The sequence below is a fragment of the Lissotriton vulgaris genome, chromosome 9, assembly GCF_964263255.1.
Source record: "Lissotriton vulgaris chromosome 9, aLisVul1.2, whole genome shotgun sequence".
NCBI classification, from domain to species: domain Eukaryota; kingdom Metazoa; phylum Chordata; class Amphibia; order Caudata; family Salamandridae; genus Lissotriton; species Lissotriton vulgaris.
Window position 1 is genome coordinate 264806164 of NC_141697.1, and position 16018 is coordinate 264822181.

At 58.4% G+C, this 16018-nt stretch overlaps 1 protein-coding gene across 5 annotated transcripts in view; it reads left to right on the forward strand.

Moving 5' to 3' along the window:
* Positions 1–16018, forward strand: part of TTLL5 (tubulin tyrosine ligase like 5) — a 1386223-nt gene that overhangs the window by 975440 nt on the left and 394765 nt on the right. The gene's annotated exons all lie outside the window — the stretch shown is intronic.

Below are 16018 nucleotides of genomic sequence, written 5' to 3' on the forward strand. Positions count from 1 at the left end.
GGGGAGAGCCATCGACACCTCTTTCTCCCATTGACCTGCCAAGTAGTCCGCTCACCTCCTGGGTGGATGGTGGTGCCGGGATGTCTGAGGCCTGGCCAGGCCCAGGGTTTGGGTCGATCGGGGGCCACGCGGCCTCGTGGTGGAGTGTCCAAGATGACGCCCAGGCTGGGCGCGCGGGCCGGTAGTGGATCGGGCCCACGAGGTCGATGTGTTCAGAGGCAAGGGTCCCGGAGGGGACGGAAAACGTGAAGTGGTGGTGTGTGACACTTGAGGGACCGGGCTCGGGCCTGGTCGGGCAGAGGGGGAGCGGCCCTTCACGTGGCCTGTCCAACATGCGTCCCCCCCAGCTGAAGGCGGGGAGAGTCACCCATCCTCTTGGGGACTCTCCGCGTCGAGGCGGAAAAAGCGGGACAGGCCATCCGCGTTGGCGTGATCTGGCCCAGGCCGGTGTTCAACAGTGAAGTCCATCCCTTGTAGGGAGATGGACCAACGTAGGAGTTTTGGGTTCTCCCCCCGCATCTGCATCAGCCACTGCAGGGGTCGATGGTCGGTCTGCACCCGGAAGTGTGTGCCAAAGAGGTAGGGCCGGAGCTTTTTGAGGGCCCATACCACGGCGAAGGCCTCCCTCTCGATGGTGCTCCGGCGTTGTTCTCGAGGTAGGAGTCGCCTGCTGATGAAGGCCACTGGCTGATCAAGGCCTTCGGTGTTCAATTGAGACAGGACCGCCCCAATGCCGTGGTCGGAGGCATCCGTCTGGACGACGAATCCCCGGCTGTAGTCGGGGGCCTGGAGCACAGGGGCGGAGCACATGGCGGCCTTCAGTTGTTCGAAGGCTGTTTGACAATCTGGGGTCCAGTTGACCTTCTTGGGTTGATTTTTGGACGTGAGTTCTGTGAGGGGCCCCACTATGGTACCATAGTCTTTCACGAACCGTCTGTAATAGCCCGTGAGTCCCAGAAAGGCGCGTACCTCGGTCTGGGTGATGGGGGGCTGCCAGGACTGGATGGCGGCAATCTTGAGCTGCAGAGGGGCCACCAGGCCGCTTCCTACCTGGTGTCCGAGGTAGGTTACGGACCCCTGACCAATTTGGCATTTGCTGGCCTTGATCGTGAGGCCAGCTCGCTGAAGGGCCTGTAGCACCGCTCGGAGGTGGTCGGACCAATGGTGGCTGTACACAGCGATGTCGTCTAGGTAGGCGGCGCTGAATCCTTCGAGCCCGGCCAAGACCTGATTGACGAGCCGCTGAAATGTTGCTGGAGTATTCTTCATGCCGAAGGGCATGACCTTGAAATGATAATGGCCATCAGGAGTGGAAAATGCAGATCGTTCTTGGGCCCGGGGTGTGAGGCCGATCTGCCAGTAGCCCGCCGTCAGGTCGAAAATACTGAGGTAGCGGGCAGCTCCCATGCGGTCGATTAGCTCGTCTGCCCGGGGGATGGGGTGTGCGTCCGTTCTGGTGACCGCATTCAAGCCCCGGTAGTCGACGCAGAACCGGAGTTCCGGTGTGGTGCCGGGAGGGGCTGCTTTGGGGACCAGTACTACTGGGCTGGCCCAGGGGCTGTCTGAGGGCTCAATGACCCCGAGCGTGAGCATTTTGGCTACTTCTTCCTGGATGCAGGCCCGTACCCGATCTGGTACGCGGTAGGCCCGGTGGCGGATAGGGGGGCTGTCCCCCGTGTCCACGTCGTGCACACACCAGGAAGTGACACCTGGGGTGAGGGAAAACAGGCCGGTGAACTGCAACAGAAGGTCTCGACATTCTTGGCGTTGTCCCAGGGTGAGGGCCTCCGAGAGTCGGACCCCATCCACGGAGCCATCTTTCTCCCGAGTCCGTAGGAGGTCAGGGAGGGGTTCGGAGTCTTCTTCGGCTCCATTGTCTGTGGCCATCAGGAGGCTGAGTTCTGAACGTACAAAGTGGGGTTTCAGCCTATTAGCGTGGAGGACTCGGAGGGGGTTCCGTGAAGATTCCATGTCGATGAGATAGGTGACAGGACCCTTGCGCTCGACTACTTTGAAGGGCCCCGTCCACTTGTCTTGCAGGGCGCAGGGTTCGGTGGGGGACATCACCCACACCTGTTGTCCGGGTTCAAATTCGATGGAGGAGGCATTTTGGTCATACCACTTTTTCATGTCCTCTTGACTGGCCTCCAAGTTTGCTTTTGCCATCTCTCTGAACCGCCGGGTCTGGTTGCGGAGGGTTAGGAGGTATTTGAAGACATCTGGAGGGTTCTTTAGAGGGGGCATTTCCCAGCCTTCCTTGACTAGACTGAGAGGCCCCCGTACGGGATGTCCATACAATAATTCAAACGGGCTGAAGCCGAGGGACTTCTGGGGGACCTCTCGATATGCGAAGAGGAGGCACGGCAGCAGCACATCCCACTGGCGACGGAGGGGCTCTTTCAACCCCCCAATCATCCCTTTGAGCGTGCGGTTGAACCGCTCAACGAGTCCGTTTCCTTGAGGGTGATAGGGGGTCGTGAATCGGTAGGTGACCCCACACTGTTGCCAGAGGGACTTCATATATTTGGAAATAAAGTTCGTGCCTCTGTCGCTGACGACTTCTCGGGGGAAGCCCACACGGGAGAAGACCCCCATCAGGGCCCGGCCGACTACCGGGGCTGTCACAGTTCGCAGGGGAACAGCCTCGGGGTAGCGGGTGGCGTGGTCCACCAGTACCAGGATGAACCGATGTCCTTGTTTTGTACGGGGGTCCAGGGGCCCCACAATGTCTATCCCGACCCTCTCGAACGGGGTGGTGACCACGGGAAATGGTTGCAGGGGGGCTTTTAGTTTGCGGCCGCTCTTTCCACTGGCTTGGCACGTGGGGCAAGAGCGGCAATGCTGGAGTACATCATTCCTCATTTTGGGCCAGAAGAAGTGGGTCACTAGGCGGCTGTAGGTTTTATCCTGACCCAGGTGTCCAGCCAGGGGGACATCGTGGGCCAGGTTTAGCAAGAAGTCTCTAAAACGGAGGGGCACCACTAGCACTCGGCTGGCCCCCAGCTCCGCGATCCTTTGTTCACTGTATAGCAGATCATTGTCCCAGTAGATCCAATGTGTTCCGGAGGTATCCCCTGCGCTCTGGGCGAGGGCTTGTTGGCGGAGTCCCTCGAGGGAGGGACAGGTCTTCTGCTCTTGGCGAAACTGCTCCTGTGTGGGCCCCCCCTCTTGATGCCACTGGTCGAGGCCAGCGAGGTCCGGAGGTTGAGCTGGTTCTGGGGGGACGGCACGGTCGGTGTCTTCGACTGGGGCGACCGGGGGAGGAGGCGCCGGCCATTCGGGTTCTTCCGGTCGGGGATTGGCGCGGGCGGCCATGGACCGGGTGGTGACGCACGCCCAGTCCGGGATGCCTAACATCCCCAGGTGTTCTCTTCGTTCTACGGCTGCCCACGGAGAGCTTTCAAGGTCATTCCCCAGGAGGCAGTCTACGGGGGCATCGTCTCGGACCGTCACCTTCAACATGCCGGAGACCCCTCCCCATTCGAAAGGGACGCAGGCCATCCGACACAGACTCTCCGAGTTATCGGCTGAACGGACAGGGCAGAGAATGTTTGGTAGGAACTGTTCTGGGGTCACCAGGTGACAGCGGACGGCTGTTACACTGGCCCCGGTGTCACGGAGGGCTTCGGCCTGGCGTCCATTGATGCTCACCCATTGGCTGTACTTCCGGGTGTTAGCGGGTAGGGGGACCCGCGGGACCATGTCTTTTCCCCCTAAGCATGCTAGAGCCATGGCGGCTGGCTCCCATTCTTGATGCTCTTGCTCATATTCTTCCTGCTCCTCGGAGATCTGTTCTTCCCCCAGGGCAGCGGCGGCCACTTGGCGGGGTCTTGGGCTCTGGTACTGTGGGCAATTTGGGTCGTTTGCATAGTGGCCGACTCGTTGGCATCGGTGACACGTGACATTGGCTCTGTATCCCGGTCGCGCCGGGGTGCTGCCCCGGTTGGCCGGGGGGGTGGTGCTGGTAGCGGGGGCGACCGGAGCGTTGTCTCTTCCTCGTCCTTGGCCCCCTCCTCCTCCTCGGGGACGGTGCTGACCGTTGTTGTTCCGGTTCTGTTCATAGGATCCATTCCGGCCCACTCTGGTGATTTCCCACCGGTCAGCCTCGGCTGCGAGCTGCCGTGGATCAGTTAATTTGCTGTCGAGGAGGTGCTGCCGGAGCTCAATAAAGCAATTGTTTGATAGATGCTCCCATACCATGAGATTGAATAGTTGTTCGTAAGTTGTGACATTGCTTCCTTTGATCCAGCCCTCGAAGGCTCGGCTAAAATAGTTCACGTAGTCCACCCAAGTTGTACCCGGGATGCGGGTGCAGTCTCGAAACCTCTGACGGTACATCTCGGGTGTGAGCCCATAGCGGGTGAGGAGGGCAGCTTTCATGTGGTCATAGGAGGTCATCTGATGGTCCGGGAGCTGTAGCAGGGCATCGCGGCCCTCGTTGAGGAATCTCCCCCATAGACCGGCTCCCCAGTCGCTTCGATCGATCCGGTGGGCGGTCATAGCGATTTCGTAGGCCTTGAACCATTGCTGGATGTCGTCCTCTCGGAAGTATTCTCGAACGACATCCTTGGGGATGTGTACCTTCTTATCTGTTGTCCCTGGGGTGTGGGGTTGCTCGGGCACCCCTAATTCTTTGTTCTGCTTGCGTAAGTCTATCTCAGCTAATTTGCGCTCGTGTTCATATGCCAGTCTCTTTTCCTCGAGCTCCCTTTGTCTCTGTTTTTCCTCTCTTTCTTCTCGGAGACGCAGGTGCTCTAAGCTCAGTTTTTGTTCGGCCAACTTAAGTTCAACATCCATTTTGAGCCGGGCCATTTCTAGTTCATGTAGTCGTGTTCTTTCTCGTTCCTGGATCTCGTCTTGCGAGAGACCCGTTCTTCGCTCCTCGGGGGCCGTGGTGTTTTTTTCTACTGCTGCGATGTTTTGGTCGGTGGTTCCGACGGCCCCGGTTTCTGCCCAGGACTCTAGGGCATGCTTGAAATCGTCTTTGGTACTTAGACCGGTGGTAGCGATACCTAGTTCGATGCAGAATTGTTTTAATTCACGATGGCTGTACTCGTCCAATTTCTCCATCTGAAATTTCTCGGTGGATCCGCTTTCTTTGGTTGTCATCGTGATTTCGTCGTGGGGTGAGCTACTTTCTGTATGATTATGCGGTGATTCGGATCGCGCCGCTGGCCACCAATGTTAGACGGACCGGAGGGGTCGGCCGAGGATAAGAGGAGAGGTCTCCGGGGAGAGCCGTCTCCAGCGATCGTACAGACAAGTAACTTCCCCCCCCACAGACGGACACCACACCAGGATAAGGGTTAACGATATTTTATAAGCAATTCTTTAAGTACGGTAGAATGATACAAGGAGGTCTGGACTCAGGGGTCCCCTCGATTCTGGTCTCTGGATTGGGAAAAGGGGTAGCGGGACAGTCTTGTTACCAATAGATGAAAATAGCTCTCAATCCTCGAGCTCGGCGTTCTAGATGATCGGGCCGCGGCGGAGCCAGCAGGTCCCGGGATGGATGAAGGAAGCGACGGTCCGCGGCGGAGCCAGCAGGTCCCGATGGAGATGGTAGTTACAAACGGTCCGCGGCCACGCCAGCAGGTCCCGACGACGATGAAGGTTTACGAAGGTTGCGGCAGCGCCAGCAGGCAGGACGACAGTTCGCAAGGCAGAGCTACGGCAGCGCCAGTAGCCCGTCAAGGATGAGTTCTTCTCTGCGTCTCTCGACTCCAGGATACAACTGTCTTCCTGCTCTGGAGCTGCCCCAGTTATAGGGCTGGTGCCCTTTGATGTCCGGACCCTCGCACTTGGAGGTCGGGGGTCCGGGATGAAGGAGTCCAGACACCCAGCAGGGGGGTGGAGCCAGCGTCCGGGGAGGTTGTGGGCGAGCGGTACCTGGCGGGGGAGAGCCATCGACACCTCTTTCTCCCATTGACCTGCCAAGTAGTCCGCTCACCTCCTGGGTGGATGGTGGTGCCGGTATGTCTGAGGCCTGGCCAGGCCCAGGGTTGGGGTCGATCGGGGGCCACGCGGCCTCGTGGTGGAGTGTCCAAGATGACGCCCAGGCTGGGCGCGCGGGCCGGTAGTGGATCGGGCCCACGAGGTCGATGTGTTCAGAGGCAAGGGTCCCGGAGGGGACGGAAAACGTGAAGTGGTGGTGTGTGACACTTGAGGGACCGGGCTCGGGCCTGGTCGGGCAGAGGGGGAGCGGCCCTTCACGTGGCCTGTCCAACACTAGTCACTCTGCATTCCCTAGTCACTCTGCACTCCCTAACACTCTGCAGCCACTCTGCACTCCCTAGCACTCCCTAGTCACTCTGCATTCCCTAGCACTTCCTGGTCACTCTGCACTGCCTAGCACTCCCTAGCACTCTGCAGTCACTCTGCACTCCCTAGCACTCTGCAGTCACTCTGCTCTCCATAGCACTCTGCAGTCACTCTGCTCTCCCTAGCACTCCCTAGCACTCTACAGTCACTCTGCACTCCCTAGTACTCCCTAGTCACTCTGCACTCCCTAGCTCTCCCTAGCACTCTGCAGTCACACTGCACTCCCTAGCACTCCCTAGTCACTCTGCACTCCCTAGTCACTCTGCACTCCCTAGTCACTCTGCACTCCCTAGCAGTCACTCTGCACTCCCTAGCAGTCACTCTGCACTCCCTAGCACTCCCTAGTCACTCTGCACTCCCTAGCACTCTGCAGTCACTCTGCACTCCCTATCACTCTGCAGTCACTCTGCACTCCCTAGCACTATGCAGTCACTCTGCACTCCCTAGCACTCTGCAGTCACTCTGCACTCCCTAGTCACTCTGCACTCCCTAGCACTCTGCAGTCACTCGGCACTCCCTAGCAGTCACTCTGCAGTCCCTAGCACTCTGCAGTCACACTGCACTCCCTAGTCACTCTGCACTCCCTAGTCACTCTGCACTCCCTAGCACTCCCTAGTCACTTTGCACTCCCTAGCACTCCCTAGTCACTCTGCACTCCCTAGCACTCTGCAGTCACTCTGCACTCCATAGCACTCTACAGTCACTCAGCACTCCCTAGCACTCTGCAGTCACTCTGCACTCCCTAGTCACTCTGCACTCCCTAGCACACCCTAGTCACTCTGCACTCCCTAGCCACTCTGCACTCCCTAGTCACTCTGCACTCCCTAACACCCTGCAGTCACTCTGCACTCCCTAGCACTCCCTAGTCACTCTGCACTCCCTAGCACTCCCTAGTCACTCTGCACTCCCTAGTAACTCTGCACTCCCTAGTCACTCTGCACTCCCTAGCACTCCCTGGTCACTCTGCACTCCCTGGTCACCCTGCACTCCCTAGCACTCTGCAGTCACTATGCACTCCCTAGTCACTCTGCTCTCCCTAGCACTCTACAGTCACTCTGCACTCCCTAGCACTCCCTAGTCACTTTGCACTCCCTAGCACCCCCTACTCACTCTGCACTCCCTAGCACTCTGCACTCCCTAGCAGTCACTCTGCACTACCTAGCACTCCCTATCCCTAGTCACTCTGCACTCCCTAGTCACACTGCGCTCCCTAGCACTCTGCAGTCACTCTGCACTCCCTAGCACTCCCAAGCACTCTGCAGTCACTCAGCACTCCCTAGCACGCTGTGGTCACTCTGCAGTCACTCTGCACTCCCTAGTTACTCTGCAATCCCTGGCACTCCCTAGTCACTCTGCACTCCCTAGCACTCTGCACTCCCTAGCACTCTGCACTCCCTAGCACTCTGCAGTCACTCTGCACTCCGTAGCACTCCCTTGCAGTCACTCTGCAGTCCCTAGCACTCTGCAGTCACTCTGCACTCCCTAGCACTCTGCAGTCACTGCAGTCCCTAGCACTCCCTAGCACTCTGCAGTCACTCTGAAGTCCCTAGCACTCTGCAGTCACTCTCCACTCCCTACCACTCCCTAGTCACTCTGCAATCCGAGCACTCCCTAGTCACTCTGCACTCCCTAGTCACTCTGCACTCCCTAGCACTCTGCACTCCCTAGTCACTCAAACTCTCCCTAGCACTCCCTAGCACTCTGCACTCTCTAGCACTCTACAGTCACTCTACACTCCCTAGCACTCCCTAGTCACTCTGCACTCCCTAGCACTCTGCACTCCCTAGCACTCTGCAGTCACTCAGAACTCCCTATCACTCTGCAGTCACTCTGCAGCCACTCTGCACTCCCTAGCACTCCCTAGTCACTCTGCACTCCCTAGTCACTCTGCACTCCCTAGTCACTCTGCACTCCCTAGTCACTCTGCACTCCCTAGTCACTCTGCACTCCCTAGCACTCCCTAACACTCTGCGGTCACTCTGCACTCCCTAGTCACTCTGCACTCCCTAGTCACTCTGCACTCCCTAGCACTCCCTAGTCACTCTGCACTCCCTAGTCACTCTGCACTCCCTAGCACTCCCTGGTCACTCTGCACCCCCTAGCACTCCCTGGCACTCTGCAGTCACTCTGCACTCCCTAGCACTCTGCAGTCACTCTGCACTCCCTAGCACTCCCTAGCACTCCACAGTCACTCTGCACTCCCTAGCACTCCCTAGTCACTCCATTCTGCACTCCCTAGCTCTCCCTGGCACTCTGCAGTCACACTGCACTCCCTAGCACTCCCTAGTCACTCTGCACTCCCTAGTCACTCTGCACTCCCTAGCAGTCACTCTGCGCTCCCTAGTCACTCCCTAGTCACTCTGAACTCCCTAGCACTCCCTAGCACTCTGCACTCCCTATCACTCTGCAGTCACTCTGCACTCCCTAGCACTCTGCAGTCACTCTGCACTCCCTAGCACTCTGCACTCCCTAGTCACTCCCTAGTCACTCTGCACTCCCTAGCACTCTGCAGTCACTCAGCACTCCCTAGCACTCTGCAGTCACTCTGCACTCCCTAGTCACTCCCTAGTCACTCTGCACTCCCTAGCACTCTGTACTCCCTAGTCAATCTGCACTCCCTAGTCACTCTGCACTCTCTAGCACTCCCTAGTCACTCTGCACACTCTAGTCACTCTGCACTCCCTAGTCACTCTGCACTCCCTAGTCACTCTGCACTCCCTAGCACTCCCTAGTCACTCTGCACTCCCTAGCACTCCCTAGTCACTCTGCACTCCCTAGTCACTCTGCACTCCCTAGTCACTCTGCACTTCCTAGCACTCTGCAGTCACTCTGCACTCCCTAGCACGCTGCAGTCACTCTGCACTCCCTAGTCACTCTGCACTCCCTAGCATTCTGCAGTCACTCTGCACTCCCTAGCACTCTGCAGTCACTCTGCACTCCCTAGTCACTCTCCACTCCCTAGTCACTCTGCACTCCCTAGCACTCTACAGTCACTCTGCACTCCCTAGTCACTCTGCACTCCCTAGTCAATCTGCACTCCCTAGCACTCTGCACTCCCTAGCACTCTGCAGTCCCTCTGCACTCCCTAGTCACTCTGCACTCCCTAGCACTCTGCCGTCACTCTGCAGTCACTCTGCACTCCCTGGCACTCTGCAGTCACTCTGCATTCCCTAGTCACTCTGCATTCCCTAGTCACTCTGCACTCCCTAGCACTCTGCACTCCCTAGCACTCTGGAGTCACTCTGCACTCCCTAGCACTCTACAGTCACTCTGCAGTCACTCTGCATTCCCTAGCACTCCCTAGTCACTCTGTATTCCCTAGCACTCCCTAGTCACTCTGCACTCCCTAGCACTCCCTAGTCACTCTGCACTCCCTAGCACTCCCTAGTCACTCTGCACTCCCTAGTCACTCTGCACTCCCTAGTCACTCTGCACTCCCTAGCACTCCCTAGTCACTCTGCACTCCCTAGCACTCTGCGGTCACTCTGCACTCCCTAGCACTCTGCAGTCACTCTGCACTCCCCAGTCACTCTGCACTCCCTAGCCACTCTGCACTCCCTAGCTCTCCCTAGCACTCTGCAGTCACTCTGCACTCCCTAGTCACTCTGCACTCCCTAGTCACTCCCTAGCACTCTCTACTCTGCACTCTCTCTACTCTGCACTCTCACTACTCTGCACTCACACTACTCTGCACTCTGCACTCACTACTCTGCACTCTGCACACTCACTCTGCACTCACTACTCTGCACACTCACTCTACACACTCACTCTGCACACTCACTCTGCACACTCACTCTGCACTCACTACTTCACAATCTGCACTCTGCGCACTCTGCACTCACACTATAATAATCCTTATGTCCTGTAACCAAGGGTCTGTGTGTTTAATACACCCCAGCACTGCCAGTTACCAGCAGTTCAGTGCCCCTTTGGACGCCGCACAACAACGTGAACTCCCTAGTCACTCTGCACTCTGCACTCACTACTCTGCAATCTGCACTCACCACTCTGCACTCACCACTCTGCACTCACCACTCTGCACTCTCTACTCTGCACTCTCTACTCTGCACTCTCTACTCTGCACTCTCTACTCTGCACTCTCTACTCTGCACACTCTCTACTCTGCACTCTCTCTACTCTGCACTCTCTACTCTGCACTCTCTCTACTCTGCATTCACTACTCTGCACACTCACTCTGCACACTCACTTTGCACTCTGCACTCACACTCCGCACTCACTAGTCTGCACACTGTTAGACGGACCGGGAGGGTCGGCCGAGTATAAGGGGAGAGGTCTCCGGGGAGAGCCGTCTCCAGCGATCGTACAGACAAGTAACTTCCCCCCCACAGACGGACACCACACCAGGATAAGGTTTAACGATACTTTATAAGCAATTCTTTAAGTACGGTAAAATGATACAAGGAGGTCTGGACTCAGGGGTCCCCTCGGTTCTGGTCTCTGGATTGGGAAAAGGGGTAGCGGGACAGTCTTGTTACCAATAGATGAAAATAGCTCTCAATCCTCGAGCTCGGCGTTCTAGATGATCGGGCCGCGGCGGAGCCAGCAGGTCCCGGGATGGACGAAGGAAGCGACGGTCCGCGGCGGAGCCAGCAGGTCCCGATGGAGATGGTAGTTACAAACGGTCCGCGGCCACGCCAGCAGGTCCCGACGACGATGAAGGTTTACGAAGGTTGCGGCAGCGCCAGCAGGCAGGACGATAGTTCGCAAGGCAGAGCTACGGCAGCGCCAATAGCCCGTCAAGGATGAGTTCTTCTCTGCGTCTCTCGACTCCAGGATACAACTGCCTTCCTGCTCTGGAGCTGCCCCAGTTATAGGGCTGGTGCCCTTTGATGTCCGTACCCTCGCACTTGGAGGTCGGGGGGTCCGGGATGAGGGAGTCCAGACACCCAGCAGGGGGGTGGAGCCAGCGCCCGGGGAGGTTGTGGGCGAGCGGTACCTGGCGGGGGAGAGCCATCGACACCTCTTTCTCCCATTGACCTGCCAAGTAGTCCGCTCACCTCCTGGGTGGATGGTGGTGCCGGGATGTCTGAGGCCTGGCCAGGCCCAGGGTTGGGGTCGATCGGGGGCCATGCGGCCTCGTGGTGGAGTGTCCAAGATGGCACCCAGGCTGGGCGCGCGGGCTGGTAGTGGATCGGGCCCACGAGGTCGATATGTTCAGAGGCAAGGGTCCCGGAGGGGACGGAAAACGTGAAGTGGTGGTGTGTGACACTTGAGGGGCCGGGCTCGGGCCTGGTCGGGCAGAGGGGGAGCGGCCCTTCACGTGGCCTGTCCAACATGCGTCCCCCCCAGCTGAAGGCGGGGAGAGTCACCCATCCTCTTGGGGACTCTCCTCGTCGAGGCGGAAAAAGCGGGACAGGCCATCCGCGTTGGCGTGATCTGGCCCAGGCCGGTGTTCAACGGTGAAGTCCATCCCTTGTAGGGAGATGGACCAACGTAGTAGTTTTGGGTTCTCCCCCCGCATCTGCATCAACCACTGCAGGGGTCGATGGTCGGTCTGTACCCGGAAGTGTGTGCCAAATAGGTAGGGCCGGAGCTTTTTGAGGGCCCATACCACAGCGAAGGCCTCCCTCTCGATGGTGCTCCAGCGTTGTTCTCGAGGTAGGAGTCGCCTGCTGATGAAGGCAACTGGCTGATCAAGGCCTTCGGTGTTCAATTGAGACAGGACCGCCCCAATGCCGTGGTCGGAGGCATCCGTCTGGACGACGAATTCCCGGCTGTAGTCGGGGGCCTGGAGCACAGGGGCGGAGCACATGGCGGCCTTCAGTTGTTCGAAGGCTGTTTGACAATCTGGGGTCCAGTTGACCTTCTTGGGTTGATTTTTGGACGTGAGTTCTGTGAGGGGCCCCACTATGGTACCATAGTCTTTCACGAACCGTCTGTAATAGCCCGTGAGTCCCAGAAAGGCGCGTACCTCGGTCTGGGTGATGGGGGGCTGCCAGGACTGGATGGCGGCAATCTTGAGCTGCAGAGGGGCCACCAGGCCGCTTCCCACCTGGTGTCCGAGGTAGGTTACGGACCCCTGACCAATTTGGCATTTGCTGGCCTTGATCGTGAGGCCAGCTCGCTGAAGGGCCTGTAGCACCGCTCGGAGGTGGTGGAGGTGGTCGGACCAATGGTGGCTGTACACAGCGATGTCGTCTAGGTAGGCGGCGCTGAATCCTTCGAGCCCGGCCAAGACCTGATTGACGAGCCGCTGAAATGTTGCTGGAGCATTCTTCATGCCGAAGGGCATGACCTTGAAATGATAATGGCCATCAGGAGTGGAGAATGCAGATCGTTCTTGGGCCCGGGGTGTGAGGCCGATCTGCCAATAGCCCGCCGTCAGGTCGAAAATACTGAGGTAGCGGGCAGCTCCCATGCGGTCGATTAGCTCGTCTGCCCGGGGGATGGGGTGGGCGTCCGTTCTGGTGACCGCATTCAAGCCCCGGTAGTCGACGCAGAACCGGAGTTCCGGTGTGGTGCCGGGAGGGGCTGCTTTGGGGACCAGTACTACTGGGCTGGCCCAGGGGCTGTCTGAGGGCTCAATGACCCCGAGCGTGAGCATTTTGGTTACTTCTTCCTGGATGCAGGCCCGTACCCGATCTGGTACGCGGTAGGCCCGGTGGCGGATAGGGGGGCTGTCCCCCGTGTCCACGTCGTGCACACACCAGGAAGTGACACCTGGGGTGAGGGAAAACAGGCCGGCGAACTGCAACAGAAGGTCTCGACATTCTTGGCGTTGTTCCAGGGTGAGGGCCTCCGAGAGTCGGACCCCATCCACAGAGCCATCTTTCTCCCGAGTCCGTAGGAGGTCAGGGAGGGGTTCGGAGTCTTCTTCGGCTCCATTGTCTGTGGCCATCAGGAGGCTGAGTTCTGAACGTACAAAGTGGGGTTTCAGTCTATTAGCGTGGAGGACTCGGAGGGGGTTCCGTGAAGATTCCATGTCGATGAGATAGGTGACAGGACCCTTGCGCTCGACTACTTTGAAGGGCCCCGTCCACTTGTCTTGCAAGGCGCAGGGTTCGGTGGGGGACATCACCCATACCGCTTGTCCGGGTTCAAATTCGATGGAGGAGGCATTTTGGTCATACCACTTTTTCATGTCCTCTTGACTGGCCTCCAAGTTTGCTTTTGCCAGCTCTCTGAACCGTCGGGTCTGGTTGCGGAGGGTTAGGAGGTATTTGAAGACATCTGGAGGGTTCTTTAGAGGGGGCATTTCCCAGCCTTCCTTGACTAGACTGAGAGGCCCCCGTACGGGATGTCCATACAATAATTCAAATGGGCTGAAGCCGAGGGACTTCTGGGGGACCTCTCGATATGCGAAGAGGAGGCACGGCAGCAGCACATCCCACTGGCGACGGAGGGGCTCTTCCAACCCCCCAATCATCCCTTTGAGCGTGCGGTTGAACCGCTCAACGAGTCCGTTTCCTTGAGGGTGATAGGGGGTCGTGAATCGGTAGGTGACCCCACACTGTTGCCAGAGGGACTTCATATATTTAGAAATAAAGTTCGTGCCTCTGTCGCTGACGACTTCTCGGGGGAAGCCCACACGGGAGAAGATCCCCATCAGGGCCCGGCCGACTACCGGGGCTGTCACAGTTCGCAGGGGAACAGCCTCGGGGTAGCGGGTGGCGTGGTCCACCAGTACCAGGATGAACCGATGTCCTTGTTTTGTACGGGGGTCCAGGGGCCCCACAATGTCTATCCCGACCCTCTCGAACGGGGTGGTGACCACGGGAAATGGTTGCAGGGGGGCTTTTAGTTTGCGGCCGCTCTTTCCACTGGCTTGGCACGTGGGGCAAGATCGGCAATGCTGGAGTACATCATTCCTCATTTTGGGCCAGAAGAAGTGGGTCACTAGGCGGCTGTAGGTTTTATCCTGACCCAGGTGTCCAGCCAGGGGGACATCGTGGGCCAGGTTTAGCAAGAAGTCTCTAAAACGGAGGGGCACCACTAGCACTCGGCTGGCCCCCAGCTCCGCGATCCTTTGCTCACTGTAGAGCAGATCATTGTCCCAGTAAATCCAATGTGTTCCGGAGGTATCCCCTGCGCTCTGGGCGAGGGCTTGTTGGCGGAGTCCCTCGAGGGAGGGACAGGTCTTCTGCTCTTGGCGAAATTGCTCCTGTGTGGGCCCCCCCTCTTGATGCCACTGGTCGAGGCCAGCGAGGTCCGGGGGTTGAGCTGGTTCTGGGGGGACAGCACGGTCGGTGTCTTCGACTGGGGCGACCGGGGGAGGAGGCGCCGGCCATTCGGGTTCCTCCGGTCGGGGATTGGCACGGGTGGCCATGGACCGGGTGGTGACGCACGCCCAGTCCGGGATGCCTAACATCCCCAGGTGTTCTCTTCGTTCTACGGCTGCCCACGGAGAGCTTTCAAGGTCATTTCCCAGGAGGCAGTCTACGGGGGCATCATCCCGGACCGTCACTTTCAACATGCCGGAGACCCCTCCCCATTCGAAAGGGACGCAGGCCATCCGGCATAGACTCTCCGAGTTATCGGCTGAACGGACAGGGCAGAGAATGTTTGGTAGGAACTGTTCTGGGGTCACCAGGTGACAGCGGACGGCTGTTACACTGGCCCCGGTGTCACGGAGGGCTTCGGCCTGGCGTCCATTGATGCTCACCCATTGGCTGTACTTCCGGGTGTTAGCGGGTAGGGGGACCCGCGGGACCATGTCTTTCCCCCCTAAGCATGCTAGAGCCATGGCGGCTGGCTCCCATTCTTGATGCTCTTGTTCATATTCTTCCTGCTCCTCGGAGATCTGTTCTTCCCCCCCCCAGGGCAGCAGCGGCCACTTGGCGGGGTCTTGGGCTCTGGTACTGTGGGCAATTTGGGTCGTTTGCATAGTGGCCGACTCGTTGGCATCGGTGACACGTGACATTGGCTCTGTATCCCGGTCGCGCCGGGGTGCTGCCCCGGTTGGCCGGGGGGGTGGTGCTGGTAGCGGGGGCGACCGGAGCGTTGTCTCTTCCTCGTCCTTGGCCCCCTCCTCCTCCTCGGGGACGGTGCTGACCGTTGTTGTTCCGGTTCTGTTCATAGGATCCATTTCGGCCCACTCTGGTGATTTCCCACCGGTCAGCCTCGGCTGCGAGCTGCCGTGGATCAGTCAATTTGCTGTCGAGGAGGTGCTGCCGGAGCTCAATGAAGCAATTGTTTGATAGATGCTCCCACACCATGAGATTGAATAGTTGTTCGTAAGTTGTGACATTGCTTCCTTTGATCCAGCCCTCGAAGGCTCGGCTAAAATAGTTCACGTAGTCCACCCAAGTTGTACCCGGGATGCGGGTGCAGTCTCGGAACCTCTGACGGTACATCTCGGGTGTGAGCCCATAGCGGGTGAGGAGGGCAGCTTTCATGTGGTCATAGGAGGTCATCTGGTGGTCCGGGAGCTGTAGCAGGGCATCGCGGCCCTCATTGAGGAATCTCCCCCATAGACCGGCTCCCCAGTCGCTTCGATCGATCCGGTGGGCGGTCATAGCGATTTCGTAGGCCTTGAACCATTGCTGGATGTCGTCCTCTCGGAAGTATTCTCGAACGACATCCTTGGGGATGTGTACCTTCTTATCTGTTGTCCCTGGGGTGTGGGGTTGCTCGGGCACCCCTAATTCTTTGTTCTGCTTGCGTAAGTCTATCTCAGCTAATTTGCGCTCGTGTTCATATGCCAGTCTCTTTTCCTCGAGCTCCCTTTGTCTCTGTT